A 15,077-nucleotide genomic window follows, 5' to 3' on the forward strand; every position below is an offset into this window, starting at 1 on the left:
GAAAATCCCTAAACAAACCGGCGATAATATCCTGCTAACCCAAGAAAGCTACGAATCTCTGTGGCTGAGGATGGTCTAGGCCAACTCTGAACTGCCTCTATCTTCTTTGGATCAACCTGGATACCCTCTCTAGACACTATATGTCCCAAGAATGCCACTGAACCGAGCCAGAACTCACACTTGGAGAACTTCGCATAAAGTTTCTCCTCCCTCAATCTTTGCAACACTACACGCAAATGCTCTGTGTGCTCCTCCTGACTACGCCAGTACACCAGAATATCATCAATGAATACAATAACGAATGAATCCAAATAAGGCTGAAATACATTGTCCATCAAATGCATGAACGCTGCTGGGGCATTGGTCAGCCCGAAAGACATGACAAGAAACTCATATTGACCATATCTAGTCCTAAAAGCAGTCTTAGGAATATCTGAACCCCTGATCTTCTACTGGTGATAGCCCGAACGGAGATCAATCTTGGAGAACACCCTTGCTCCCTGAAGCTGATCAAATAAGTCATCAATGTGAGGCAAAGTATACTTGTTTTTCACTGTTACTTTATTCAATTACCTGTAATCAATGCCCATTCTCATTGTGCCATCTTTCTTTTTCACAAATAAAAGTAGCGCACCCCAAGGTGACACACTAGGCCGAATGAACCCCTTATCTAGGAGTTCCTGAAGCTGCTCCTTCAACTCTTTCAATTCTGCTGGTGCCATACGATATGGCGGAATGGAAATGGGCTGAGTGCCCGACACCAGGTCAATACCAAAATCAATATCCCTATCCGGCGGCATGCCCGACAGGTCTGCAGGAAATACATCGTGAAAATCCCTCAGAACTGGGACATAATCAATACTAGGAGTCTCAACTCCAACATCTCGCACAAAATCTAGATATGACAGACAGCCCTTCCCAACCATATGTTGGGCTTTCAAGAAAGAAATCACTCTGCTAGGAACATAATCAGTCACACCACGCCACTCGATCCGCGGGACACCCGGCATAGCCAAAGTAACTGTCTTAGCATGACAGTCAAGAATAGCATGACACGAAGATAACCAATCCATGTCCAAAATAACATCAAAGTCCACCATGCTCAATAGTAATAGATCAACTCGGGTCTCCAGACCCCCAATAGTCACAACACATGACCGGTATACACGGTCCACAACAAAAGTATCGCCCACCAGGGTAGATACGTGAACAGGTAAAGAAAGAAACTTCTGGGGCATACCTAAATAATGAGCAAAATATGGGGACGTATAAGAATAGGTGGAACTGGGATCAAATAATACAGCAGCATCTCTGTGGCAAACTGAGACAATACCTGTGATGACAGCATCTGAAGCAATAGCATCTATTCGGCCTGGAATAGCATAGAAACAGGCCTGGCCACCGGCAAATCGACCTCCCCCTCTAGGGAGACCCCTGACTGCCTGACCTCTACCCCTAGCTGGCTGGGTGGGTAGTGAAATAACTGGAGCGAAAGTCGAGGGCTGACCCCTCTGCTGATACTGAATATCATGAAGTCGAGGACACTGTCTCCTCATATGCCCAAACTCTCCACACTCGTAACAACTACCCGGTGCTGGAGGTAGGGACTAAAGGGAACCTCTGGTACTATAAGGACCAGTAGAATGACCTGCCATGGAAGAACCCTGTACTGATGGAGCACGAGATGAACTCTGAGCTGGGAGGGCGCTTAGTGAAGGCTGACCCTGCTGAGAACCATGATAACCACGACTTAAAGATCCCCCGCGATACTCTGGACGGGCCGACTGAGCAGGCCTGAAAGAACGGCCTCTACCATGCTGGAACTGGCCCCTAGATGGAGCACCCACTGAAACTACCAGAACCTCAAGGCCTCTTGGCCTCCCTCTCCTCTCTATCCTGCCGGCGAGCCGTCTCAATCTCCCGAGAAATATCAACCACCTCCTCAAATGAAACACCCAAAACTCTCTCTCTAGTCATCAAGATACGGAGATGGTAATTTAGGCCATTAACAAATCTCTTGATCCGCTCACGATCGGTCGGAACCATCCAACTAGCATGACGAGCCAACTCAGAAAACCTTGCCTCATACTGAGACACAATATATATCCCTGATTTAGCCACTCAAACTTCCTACGCAGCTCCTCCCTGCGGGACTGCGGTACATACCTCTCCAAGAAGAGAGTGGAGAACTCCTGCCAAGTAAGGGCGCTGCACCAACCGGCCTACGCCTCTCATATGCCTCCCACCAAGTGAAGATAGCCCTAGTAAATTGAAAAGTAGTAAATGCCACACCACTAGTCTCAAGTATCCCTGCTGTACGGAGCATCCACTGACACTTGTCAAGAAAACCCTGGGCATCCTCGCCCTCAGCACCACTGAATGACGGAGGCTGGAGCCTGCCAAACCTCTCAAGACGGCGCTACTCATCATCTGGCATAACTGGTACTACAAACTCATGAGATGGTGCAACCGGCTGAGCTGGAGGTGCCTCCGGGGTCTGCAATCCCTGCACCACTAGCTCAGGTTTGCGAGCGGCAGGGGTCTGTTTGCCTCCCCCGACCTGTGAAGTAGCCGCTGGTGTGGTAGCTGAAACTGCCTGAGCTAGGCCAGTGCAAACTTTTAGGATCTGAGCCAAGGTCTCTTGTAGACCCGGAATCACAATAGGCATTGTCGGTGCCTGGACTGGAACTAGGGCAGATGGTGGATCAATAGGTGCTGCCCTCGCTACCCTACCTCTGCCACGACCGCGTCCACGACCTTTGGTGGCCTCAGTGGGTGGCACTGGTGGTCGTCCACCTTGTCTAGTAGCACGAGTCCTCGCTATTTGCGAGAGAATAGGATAACAGAAGTTTAGTTCTCGGATCAACCAAAGTTGCACGACAAAAATTTCAAGAATATGAAGTTTTTCCTAAAGGTTCTGCAGCCTCTCGAGGATAAATACAGACGTCTCTGTACCGATCCACGAGACTCTACTAAACCGGCTCATAACTCGCGAGACCTATGTAACCTAGGCTCTGATACCAACTTGTCACAACCCCAATCCCGGTCGTGATGGCGCCCAACACGATGCTAGGCAAGCCCAACCAATTATCACTCACAATCCTTTCTTATTAAAATTCATTACCAATTTTCAGAAATAGATACCAATTTAATATAAGTAGAAGTTTGAAATAAAAGATTGAAATATGTGGAAGGCAACAATGAAATCTCTACAAATGCCCAATGATCTGGTGTCACAAGTCTGAGCCTCTAATACAAGGTTCCAACAGCCTAATGCAGAAATATATCTAAAATGTGGAATAGTAAAGAAACATAGAGGGAGAAATCGGGTCTGCGGATGCCATGTAGCTACCTCAATAACTCCGATGAAAAACTGAACGGCAGGAAAGCTCGCTCTACACCTCAGGGACACTTGTACCTGCACACACGGTGCATGGAGTAATGTGAGTACTCCGACCCAGGGAGTAATTGTCACACCTACTTTTTACCTTGCACCCCCGGAGAAGGGCATATGTAAAGAGAGTTTTTCCAATCAAAGGACAATCGAAACGGGATTTTATTTATTTCAGAGTCGCCAATTGGGAGATTTATGGTGTCCCAAGTCACCGGTTTTAATCCCGAATCGAGGAAAATATGACTCTATTTAACATTCCACGAACCAGAAATTCGAGTAAGGAATTCTATTAATTCGGGAGAAGGTGTTAGGCACTCCCGAATTCCGTGGTTCTAGCACGGTCGCTTAACAATTTATACTTGACCTAATTATTTGACTTACTATATATTTTTTGAACTTATTGCATAGTTTTAAATTTGATTACCGCTTTTAGCTAGACTGTTTTTAGAATTGTCTTAAAACGAATCATGCGTACGTATATTCATTTTTTTTTATGTAAAGAATCATGTCACGCGTACGTGTACACAATTAAATTAATAACATTTTTTTATAAAAAAAACGAATTTGGCCGCAAGTGCGCGTGCTTAAACAAAATTATGAACATTTGTCATTTTTGTGTGATTAAATGGTGAGCTGCGCACCTCGGACTATATGAGATAAATTAATTTAATAACCTCCGAAAACCCCCTTTTATTAAGAAGATTTGCTCGAAGTTGCGCGAACGCATACTCCGAATTGTCTTTAAAATGTAATCATGTCACGCGAACGTGTCCACAACCATGATGGTATATTAAACGTGCCTAAAGCAACTAACGCATTATTGACCTTGCGAGGGCCCTGAAAATTAGCTAAATGACATGCTTCAAATTTTAAGTATTTTTGAAAGAAATGATTATATGAGAGCCACGTATTTGTCATTTTTATTTGGCGCGGCGCATCACGATTATAAAAGAGTTAGTATTAATTATCTTAGGGCCATAGATTATTCAACAAAATGGCAAATCTCAATTTCTAAAAAGTTAAAACTAATTAAATGGGGGGCCATGAGTTTTGGGACATTATTCAACATGCCACACCTCGAGTTGTTTTACTCAGCCAAAACGAACTAAGGATGTTCATGAGTGACTATTTTTGCTAAATGAGAAAAATATGCTAGCTTTATGAGTTGATTGCCTTACCAATGCCTATACGAAATGACTCGAACCAATAGATCATATTTGTTTTAATCTCAATCCAATTTTGTATCTTCCTAAGATAACAAATGACCTAACCAAAGTAAACGCTAACCAAGCAGCCTATCAATTAGTAAAGCAAAGAGAATTCAATTTAACGAAATTCACATTTTTTTAAACAACTTTTTTTTAACTAAAGATAGATGCTACATGATATTGTAGAAAAATTATGAATATTAGCAAATGATTAAATAAATACAGAAGAGGCAAATTGTATTTATTGAATTCTTACGTACAAAGAGAACAATCCAAATCCGCCGATTATTGCTGGTTTAAAATGATTACTAGTTTATATCTAAAACCCTTAAAGAGAATAGCCATCGAAATAACTTAAACAAACATATTTCAACCAAATTTCGAAATTACGACAAACCCATTGCAGTAGAACTGGAGGATCGTAATTCAACATACTTCAGATTCTCATATCACAGAAGGTTTTACAGTGGGTGGAATAAAAATGTACCTGGAAATAAAAGAAGGAAGCAGAAAAATGAGGTATCAGCAGTAACCAACAGCAGCAGTAGCCTTCAGAAGTTACAACAGTAGTGCAGCAAAAAATAACCAGCAGTTTTATACTTCTCCAAGTATATAGCAGAAGGAAAAAGGAAGAAAATTCTAGCTATTTCAGATCCTAAACCAAGCAATGAAAACAGTAGTTATTTTTTCAATTTCTCAGCTTTTCCAGTCTTCAGTCCTCTCCTCTCTCTCTCAAGAATCTGTTTTTTTTTCTTTCTGTTCCCCTCAACTCCAGAATCTGTTCTCTCTCTTCTTCTTCTTCTTCTTCTTCTTCTTCTTCTTCTTCTTCTTCTTCTTCTTCTTCTTCTTCTTCTTCCTTTTTTTCTGTTCCTAACACCCCCTTTTATACAAATTGACTCCCTCATTTTCCCTTACTGCCCCCCCCCCCTCATTCTATTTAAAAACAGATTTTTCCACTAAAATCTGATTTCTTTCAACTTTTAATCCCACTAAGGCCAACTTTTCTAATTATCAGCATCCCCAATCCCTTTTGTTCCCAATTAATACCCCCATTAACAAAGCACTATCTATAAAGTATTATCCTAACTGTTTTATTCCCGAATCACCCCTGAAATTCCCTTAATATTACTGCCCTAAACCAATCTGCCCAAACTTAACAATTATCTAAACTAATCTGATTAACAGCTACAACCAATTCCTAAGATTTTAATGCAGAAAATACATTAAATACAAAGATTCCCATGATTCAGAACAATGTGTACAATCAACAGAACTTTAACTAATCGGACAATTAACAATCAAAATTAAAACCAAACAGAATGCCAAAAATGATTCAAACTTATACAAACAAACTAAACATCGACACCTAATTAATCGATTACATATACACAATTGGCAATACAAACAAAATCAATCATACCAATAGGGTAATTCATGGTTTTGTTCAACACAGGGGATTTATGAAGCTAACTATTCGACGACATTAATCAAATCGACTACGTAGTTTATAACATGTACAACTTAATCACAAAAGAGAAATCGACCAAACAAAAGGTCACTGGGGATGAGAAGATGAATTGAAAAATCATGGAAAATTAATAAAACTAAACTAAACAAATACACAGATAAACAAAATCATAAACACAAAATAAAGGAAAAAAGCAAAATACCTCAAACCTTCGGAACTTATACGGACCCAGGCTCGAACTAGGATTCGGACACTTTGAGGTCGAACAGACTTTAATCGAAGTATTCTCAATTGAGAATACCTCGATTAAGGTCTATTAGACCCCAATCTTTCATTTAATTTGGACAGATTCCACGATTTGGAATTTTAGGGTTCCATTTTTCTTCGGATTTAGGGTTCGAACATTTTTTGGCAGATTCTAAGGGAACCAATGGTGGTTTAGGGGTTAGGGAGGCCTGGGTGTCACCTGGGATGAATTTGGAACGGATCTGGGTAAGTTCATGTTTGGCTCGAATCTTCAAATGAAGATTCGAGAAGCTCTAAGATGATTCGAGCCAAACGGTTTGAGGATTTGTGTTGGGGTGGCTGGAAGGTCACTGGGTGTTAATTTGGTGATCATCGGAGACGGTTGGGTTTTCAGGCCAACCTTCGATTTAAGATTCGAAGAGTTGGGGCCTGATTCGAAGGGAGTTATGGTGATGGTTGGAAAGAGGAGGTCGAGGTGATTCAGGGGTGTTAAGGTGGTGACCGGCGGCGTCGTTGCCGCCGGGTTTCAGGTGAGAGGGAACTAGGGCGGCTAGGTTTTGGGGGGGTGTTGTCTCAGAGACGATGATGAAAAGGAAGGCGAGGGGGGTGCTTGGTTAAGGGAGCTGGGGTATGAATTCAGTTTATATAGGGGAGGGGTGGTCTGATCTTGACCATTGGATCAGGTAAGATCTACGGCCTGGATCAACTCATTTAACTGAACGGTGTCGTTTGGTTTAGGTTGGGGAATGGGTCGGTCTCAGACGGGAGTGGGTCGGGTCATGGGGGAAGGCCTGGGAACCATCAGATCAAAAACAATGAACGGTCCCGATTAAATACAATCATACGGCGTCATTTGGTTTAATGAAAGAACTGAACTGGACCGTTGGATTTATTTGATCAACGGTCCAAATGGAAAATGCCAATACGGCGTCGTTTGATTGTCTTGAAATTACTTGGACGGGCACCATCAAAACGACGTATCTCTTGCCCTATACTACGTCGTTTGATGGTTTTTTTGGGTTGATAGATCTGGGTCGGGTAGGAGGTGCAACCTTTGGGCCTGACTTTCTTTTAAAAACTGGCCCAACCCGAATCTTTCTTCATTTTTGAACTCTTTTCCTTTTTCTTCTTTAATTTTCTAATTTAAACAAAATTCCTAATTAATTGTAAAATCTAAATACAACTACAAATATTAATTAACACTTACAACAATTAACACACAAAACAAAAAAAATGAAATCACACAATGGCACATTTAAATGACAAAATTACAAGAATTACATATTTTTGTGATTTTCCTTCTTTTAAAACCCAATTATGGTTTAATTAATTCCTATTTGTAAGAAATAAGAATACTAAGTGCACATGCCACATATTATTTATTATTTCAGTTAATTATAACAGGATAGCCATTTACTAACAAAACACAAATAATTACTCAAAAATGTCACGCAAATCCTAAAAATTGTACACCAAGAAAATGGAGGTTTTATTTTTTGATTTCTTTTGGAGTAGTTTTGTGAAGCAAAAATCACGTGCTCACAGCTGCCCCTATTTGTCCGAAAACACAAAGAGTTTTCGTGCAAAGATAAAGTGAGCGGATACGAGCGATTTTTGCCCGTTAGAATACTCCGCGTGAAGCATTTTTTTTAAAAAAGTTTAACCGAACCTTGGCTTCAAAGGTTTGCTACATATCCCTGGCTAGAAGGGAATCAGGTTAATGTAGTTCGGGAAGTTTTGGTAGCTGGGACTACCATGAGACTGCAATGTTACTGTTGTTGCATGCTGCTTTTACTGCTTGCTGACCTCCTTATTACCCCTGCTTCAAGAAAACAAGAAGCTAGACTAGACCATGGTATATGAATTACAAAATCTTATCTAGATCATGATCTTGTGTCTCTTGTTGCTTTGATGTCTTGGTGACTCCTTTGGTATCTTTTTACTTCCGATTTGTCTTGTATTCTCCTTTGACTGTCGATCTCGAACTGCTTATTTCCTTTTCGCATTATTTTTCATCGAGTCTTGGACTTCCTTCCTCTGCTGGGGATTCTTGTTGTTTCCCGCTGGGGATTCAGGTTGGATTCCTCTGCTTTACTGACTCTAAATGTATTCCTCTATTATATGGGCGGGCTCCCAACTTCAACCAACAATGTCAAAAAAAAAAAATCGACATTCTTTTCTTCAGGGGGGCTCCTGACCTCGACAACATTTTTTGAAAATAAATTGTCTTTCCTCTCTTCAAGCGGGCTCCTGACCTCAACCACACATTTTTTCTCAAAAATAAATCGTCATTCCTTTCTTCAGGCGGGCTCCTGACCTCTCGAAATTTGAATTGTATTCCTTTGTTCTCCAGGTGGACGCATGATTGCTGATATTTCCCCTATTTTTCCTTGTTCTCCAGGTGGATGCCTGATTGCTGATACTTTGACTGTTCTTCCTTGTTCTCCAGGTGGATGCCTGATTGCTGATACTTCAACTGTTCTTCCTTGTTCTCCAGGTGGACGCCTGATTGCTGATACTTCAACTGTTCATCCTTGTTCTCCAGGTGGACGCCTGATTGTTGATACTTCAACTGTTCTTCCTTGTTCTCCAGGTGGACGCCTGATTGTTGATACTTCAACTGTTCTTCCTTGTTCTCCAGGTGGACGCCTGATTGCTGATATTTCAACTGTTCATCCTTGTTCTCCAGGTGGACGCCTGATTGCTGATACTTCAACTGTTCTTCCTTGTTCTCCAGGTGGACGCCTGATTGCTGATATTTCAACTGTTCTTCCTTATTCTCCAGGTGGACGCCTGATTGCTGATACTTCAACTGTTCTTCCTTGTTCTCCAGGTGGACGCCTGATTGCTGATATTTCAACTGTTCATCCTTGTTCTCCAGGTGGACTCCTGATTGCTGATACTTCAACTGTTCTTCCTTGTTCTCCAGGTGGACGCCTGATTGCTTACTTCAACTATTCTTCCTTGTTCTCCAGGTGGACGCCTGATTGCTGATACTTCAACTGTTCATCCTTGTTCTCTAGGTGGACGCCTGATTGCTGATACTTCAACTGTTCATCCTTGTTCTCCAGGTGGACGCCTGATTGTTGATATTTCAACTGTTCTTCCTTGTTCCCCAGGTGGACGCCTGATTGCTGATACTTCAACTGTTCTTCCTTGTTCTCCAGGTGGACGCCTGATTGCTGATACTTCAACTATTCTTCCTTGTTCTCCAAGTGGACGCCTGATTGTTGATACTTCAACTGTTCTTCCTTGTTCTCCAGGTGGACGCCTGATTGCAACAAAATAGACAAAAAGCAAAGAAAACTTTTTGCCCCATTTTGGTAGTTGGGGACAACTACGATTGCAAAACTAAATCATATTACCAAATATTATTAAAATTTGAAAGTTGCATCCCATTATCCAGGAGGTCCGCACAACTCTTTAACTAAACGACAATTTTAAATACGAGCTATATCTTTTAAAGGCATGACTTCTACTAAATCTTGTTATCTAAACCAATTTTAAACTATGTCCCATTATCCAGGAGGGTCCTGACAACTTTTACGCCAACCTACATTCCTTTTGGTGCTTATTTGTCCTACATTTATTACTTATGATTGTTTTAAAGTTTAACATAGGTCCCATTTTCCAGGAGGGTCCTGAGAATTCATACGATCAAACCTGCATGGTACTTGCTTCCCTCACCGGGTGCTTCCTGAAACAAATATTGTCTTTGCCCCTGTTTCAAATCAAAGAAAATCTTGTCAGTTTAAAACGTGATGGTTAGTTGTGGCATTCTTGCTGGGGGTGGTTTTCTCTTCTCCATGCTTTGCTTCGTCCGACTGCCTTGAACTGGTCAAAAAGACTGTCTTGACCTTCAGCCCGATCCCTGACTGCGGGGTCCCCCAGCTGTTATTTTTCACTTCTGACCTTTTCTATTCGTAATCATACATCTCTCATGACATTACTGAACTATTCCACCAATTTAACCTTTGCTTACACCCTAGGTCCCATTTTTCATCATATTATCTCCAACATGTCCTGGCCGTATTTTGCTTTGTGCAATTTTGAATATGGCACTATACTTTGACATTCCTTTTTATTTGTTGGAACTAGGCTAACCTTGGAATAGCTTTAGAGGAGTAAAAATTAACAGCAATGAAATACGACGATTTTGAGAATTAAGAATAAAGAAGAAAATCCAAATTTGGATGACTGTTGGAGATAGGACCAAGGAACTTATCTGAGTGGAGTCACTGGCATCAATGATCATGGTATGCATTTTGGATTAATCAGCCCAATCTATTTAACCAATCTCCTTTCCAATTTATTTATTTTTCCAAAATTTCCACAACCCAATTTTACTTTTCGCCAACTTACGGACCTTGTTCGACTTGCAGTGCCCTGAAGGGTTTTCACCGACAAACCTCTCTCATTTGTTTATTCCTAAATTCCTTATCGCCTTATGGTGCCTGCGAAGGTTTTCACCGATAAGACTCTCTCATTTTTACTTTCTCTCATCTTTCGTTGCCTTATGGTGCCCGTGAGGGTTTTCACCCATAAGACTCTCATTTTCATTACTTTTCCTGCTTGGACCAAAGTGTTATCCTGATATGAATCACCTCTATTTGCTCAAATTGGCATCTCTCGAAGACTGATCGAAAGGTCTTTCTTTGGACCGTAATGTGGGATTTTGGATGGGGTTAGAAATAAAAGGGTATCAAAGGCTCAAAACAATTTGACATGGGTTTAAAATTACAACTCTTGGAATCACATTTCTTATTACAAATACAACCTCTGCCCCAGTTTCTTGCTTGGGGATCTTTTGATATTTTATTTTACTATGACCGAGCCGTGAGGCTGCCTACATATCCTTAACAGGAATCAGGTCAAACGTAGTTCACACTTGAATTTCCTTGTTGTTATATATATATATATATATATTCTTTTCTTTTTGTTATTGATTCCAAAAGAGAGGTATGAAAGAAACAAATGTGGCTCAAAAGGGGGAACAAAAGGTACAGTGTTTAGATAGCAGAATAAATTGTCTTCGTCATTCCAATCTTCGAAACAATGCTAAATACAAACAATCAATAATTATATCAAAGAAAAATCATGCATAAATCTCTTTGCTGCATCAGAATTGATAGCCATGTCTATGCATTTTCCTTCAATATCTGTTAAACATAAGGCACCATTGGATAATACTCTGGTCACAATGAATGGCCCTTGCCAATTCGGGGCGAACTTGCCTTTTGCTTCAACCTGATGTGGAAGAATACGTTTCAGCACTTGCTGACCCACTTCAAACTTTCGGGGACGCACCCTTTTGTTGTATGCCCTTGCTATTCTTCTTTGATATAACTGGCCATGGCATACTGCTGCCAATCATTTTTCATCAATCAAGTTCAACTGCTCCAAACGGGTTTTGACCCATTCATCATCATCAATCTTAGCTTCAGCGACAATCCGAAGGGAAGGGATTTCAACTTCTGCAGGAATTACCGCTTCAGTGCCATACACCAACAAATAAGGAGTTGCTCCTACCGAAGTGCGAACAGTAGTGCGATATACCAACAACGCAAATGGTAATTTTTCGTGCCATTGTCTTGAACCTTCTACCATTTTCCGAAGTATTTTCTTTATGTTTTTGTTGGTTGCCTCGACTGCTCCATTCGCCTTAGGCCGATATGAGGTAGAATTGCGATGTGTAATCTTAAACTGTTGACATACCTCTTCCATTAAGTTACTGTTAAGATTAGCACCGTTATCTGTGATGATCACCTTTGGGATTCCGAATCGACAGATGATATTTGAGTGAACAAAATCGACCACGGCTTTCTTGGTCACCGATTTGAATGTTTTGGCCTCAACTCACTTGGTGAAATAATCAATGGCTACCAGAATGAACCTGTGCCCGTTGGATGCTGCCGGCTCAATTGGTCCAATAATATCCATGCCCCAAGCGACGAAGGGCCATGGTGCCGACATTGTGTGCAATTCCGATGGTGGAGAATGAATCAAATCTCCGTGTATCTGGCACTGATGACATTTGCACACAAAACTGATACAATCTCGCTCCATGGTAAGCCAATAGTAGCCCGCTCGGAGAATTTTCTTTGCCAACACATATCCGCTCATATGGGGTCCGCAGACTCCCGAATGTACTTCAGACATGACAGTCGTAGCTTGTCTAGCATCTATGAATCTTAATAATCCAAGGTCCGGTGTTCTTTTATACAAGACTCCTCCACTTAAGAAGAATCCATTTGCCAACCGTGTAATGGTTCTCTTTTGATCCCCTGTGGCTTGTACTGGATATATCCCCATTCTGATATACTCCTTGATGTCGTGGAACCATGGTTCACCATCAAGTTCTTCTTCAATCATGTTGCAGTAAGCGTGCTGATCGCGGACTTGAATATGCAGTGGATCCACATAAGCTTTGTCCGGATGGTGCAACATTGATGCCAGGGTAGCCAATGCATCGGCAACCTCATTATGGACCCTTGGAATATGCCTGAACTCCATTGATCGAAACCGTTGACAAAGATCATGTAAACATTGTCGGTATGGTATGAGCTTCAAGTCTCGCATTTCCCATTCTCCTTGAATTTGATGTACCAGAAGATCCGAGTCTCCCAAGACTAAGATTTCCTAGATATCCATGTCTGCAGCTAGCCTTAACCCCAAAATACAAGCTTCATACTCAGCCATATTGTTGGTGCAATAAAACCGAAGCTGAGCCGCAGCAGGATAGTGATGCCCGGTTTCAGAAATAATCACAGCTCCTATCCCGACTCCTTTCATGTTAGCAGCCCCATCAAAGAAAAGTTTCCAGCCTGGTTTTTCAATTTTCTCCAGTTCACCGATATGCATCACTTCTTCATCGGGAAAATAAGTTCTCAATGGCTCGTAATCTTCGTCGATCGGGTTTTCGGCTAAATGACCAGCCAATGCTTGGGCTTTCATTGCAGTCCGAGTCACATAGATGATGTCAAATTCTGTGAGCAATATCTGCCACTTTGCAAGTCTCCCTGTCGGCATAGGCTTTTGAAAAATATATTTCAACGGATCCAGACGCGAAATGAGGTAAGTAGTGTAGGATGACAAATAATGCTTCAATTTCTGAGCTACCCAAGTTAGGGCGCAACATGTCCTTTCTAGATGAGTGTACTTAACCTCATAAGCAGTGAACTTCTTGCTAAGATAATAGATGGCTTGTTCCTTTTTGCCGGTGATGTCATGTTGCCCCAGTACACAACCAAATGAATTTTCCAAGACTGTTAAGTAAAGAATCAAAGGTCTTCCTAGTTCTGGCGGGACCAGCACGGGTGAGTTTGACAAGTATCCTTTTATCTTTTCAAATGCTTCTTGACACTCATTAGTCCATTCGACCGCAGCATCCTTCTTCAACAATTTAAAAATAGGCTCACAAGTTGTCGTGAGCTGAGCAATAAACCTACTGATATAGTTCAACCTCCCTAACAGACTCATTACTTCAGTTTTGTTCCTCGGAGGCGGCAATTCTTGAATGGCCTTGATCTTTGATGGGTCCAACTCGATGCTTCGCCGGCTGACTATAAATCCCAACAGCTTTCCGGATGGAACACCAAATGCGCACTTGGTAGGGTTAAGCTTGAGATTGTACCTGCGAAGTCTCAGGAAGAATTTCCTCAAATCCCTAACATGGTCGGCCTAATGCTTTGACTTTATGATCACATCATCCACGTATACCTAATCTCCTTATGTATCATATCATGAAACACCGCAGTCATTGCTCTCATGTAAGTTGCTCCGGCGTTCTTCAAACCAAATGGCATTACCCGGTAGCAATAAGTTCCCCAGGGTGTGATGAATGCCGTCTTTTCTGCATCTCCTTCATCCATTAGAATCTGATGATACCCAGCATAGCAATCCACAAAAGATCCTATCTCATGCTTGGCACAATTATCGATCAAAATATGGATATTGCGTAATGGGAAGTTATCCTTTAGAGCTTTGTTGAAATTGCGATAATCGATGCATACTCTGATCTTGCCGTCTTTCTTTGGCACCGGAACGACATTAGCCAACCAAATAGGGTATTAAGTGACCCGAATGACCTTGGCATCCAACTGTTTGGTGATTTCTTCTTTAATTTTCATACTCATATCAGTTTTGAATTTTCTCAGCTTTTGCTTGACGGGAGGAATCATTGGATCAGTGGGCAATTTGTGGACCACTAAATCAGTGCTCAGACCCGGCGTGTCGTCATATGACCATGCAAAAACATCTTTTAATTCTATGAGTGCTTTAATTAACTCTTCCCGGATATTTGGCTCGAGGTGGACACTTATTTTAGTCTCTCGGATATTATTCGTGTCTCCTAAATTGACGGCTTCTGTATCACTCAAGTTGGGAATGGGATTTTCTTCAAAGTGAATTAACTCTTTACTAATCTCTTCGAAGACCTCATTCTCATCATATTTTGATTCGTAATCTATTTCTTGAATTATTATTTCGGAATCAGATTGATTTTTAAGACTAGGCTGAGGATTCCTTATGCATGCCATATCACTACAGCCAGCGTAAAAAGGACTGTACAGAAAAGAGAAGAAAAACAAAAGAAAAACTATCAGGAACGATAATGAAAGGGAAACTGTATTTCATTAAATGATGAAAGATAACAAGGTTTGCACACTTTAAACAGATTGCAAGATAAAAATCTGGATTACAACCCTGGAATAACCCAAACAAACTGAAGGAAAATCAAAATAAACTACCAAGACTCCTTTCG

This window comes from Nicotiana sylvestris, chromosome 7 (assembly GCF_000393655.2).
Source record: "Nicotiana sylvestris chromosome 7, ASM39365v2, whole genome shotgun sequence".
Taxonomy (NCBI): Eukaryota; Viridiplantae; Streptophyta; class Magnoliopsida; order Solanales; family Solanaceae; genus Nicotiana; species Nicotiana sylvestris.